Genomic DNA, 1,439 nt, shown 5'->3' on the forward strand with positions numbered 1-1,439 from the left:
TCCACAGGAAAAAAGATATGTAGTTTTCAACTATAACAAACACCTTTATCCAAAGAGCATCTTGAAATTGGCCAGACATTGAAACCCAGGTCAGCTACTGGTTTAATAACACTAACCATTGATCACACATGGTACATTTGCCACACTCAAAAGGAGTATCTACAGTATTGCGATAGGCAAGTCAACAGATACAAAAAAACGCCCCCCCCCCCCAATGACCAGACTGGACGCAAATCGCCCCCCGGGTAAATTGAGTTTGAGACCCCTGGAACTGATTTAAAACGTGAGTAACTTTGTTATTACGCTTATTTGGAATTGAGCCAAGATCGTTCGTCCTTTCGTGTGGGGGGGCGAGAGGCGTGATTTTGAATTTGAACTTGAATTGCTGTTTGTAATTTGTAGACTTGCGAGTATCCTCTCTGGTGGTGTTTGTCATAGTAGTTTTGGTTTGACTGCCGCCGGTAAAAGGGCTAAGGGTTTGACGAGAGTTGTTATGACGTCTGCACTTGTGGAGAGTGAGGCGTTGCCCGCCGATGCGGAACCTCCCAGGAGACACTTCCGCTGATGGCTTAACGTACTGTACGAGCAACATACGGAGCTCTTACTGCTCCAGTTGGATAGCAGTACAATTGAGTGTGAGACTGCAATGGAAAAGTGTAGAATTGAACGCGACACTGCGCTCAAAAAACAGGAGACGTGACCATGGGAGTGATAAGCGAGTGGAGGTGGGATGGCGTAATAACTAGTTTGTGAAAGACCCAGAGAAACGCAACACAAATATCCGACGAGGCAAAATCGGTCTCGAAAAGATGACATGTCCGGGCGAAAGAGGACGTGTGGTCACCCTAGCTGCCCATCGCAATATAGTTTGCCATACTCCTTCGTAAACAGAAGACCGTATTGTGCTAACGTTAACTTGCCTGGCAAAGCTTTCTCAAACGCTCATCGACTGATAACGTTAATCCCTAGCAAGCTAAGTTAGTTAAAACGAATACTTGCTAGGCCAATTTTTGTTACATGCTCAGTTAATCCTGTTAGCGAAACTGCTTGAGCTAAAGTGAGCCGAAAACCCGTCAACTTGGGTAAAAGACCCCACTTGGGTAAATAACCCACTTACCTCAAACAGTCTATAATAACTTTAGGTAAACATTAACCACCCCTGGCGTTAGCCAATCTGGTTGCTTAAACGTGGACGTTACACTAATCAGAGACAACTTTAAACTTTCACGTCAGACGATCAGAGTTAGAGTCTCTGGCGTGGGGAAAGAATTTCACAACAAAAGGTTTAAACACCTGCACAAGCTACCGTTAACGGTTAACTTACCTCCCAAACGTCCCTGCTGCTGTTGATATGGAAGGTTAACGTAATATTTTCTGTTATCAACAGCAAGCTAAAGTTAATTGCCAACCAAGTTTGACAACATTACGACAAGCTGAAA

The sequence above is a fragment of the Clupea harengus genome, chromosome 9 (genome assembly GCF_900700415.2).
Source record: "Clupea harengus chromosome 9, Ch_v2.0.2, whole genome shotgun sequence".
NCBI lineage: Eukaryota > Metazoa > Chordata > Actinopteri > Clupeiformes > Clupeidae > Clupea > Clupea harengus.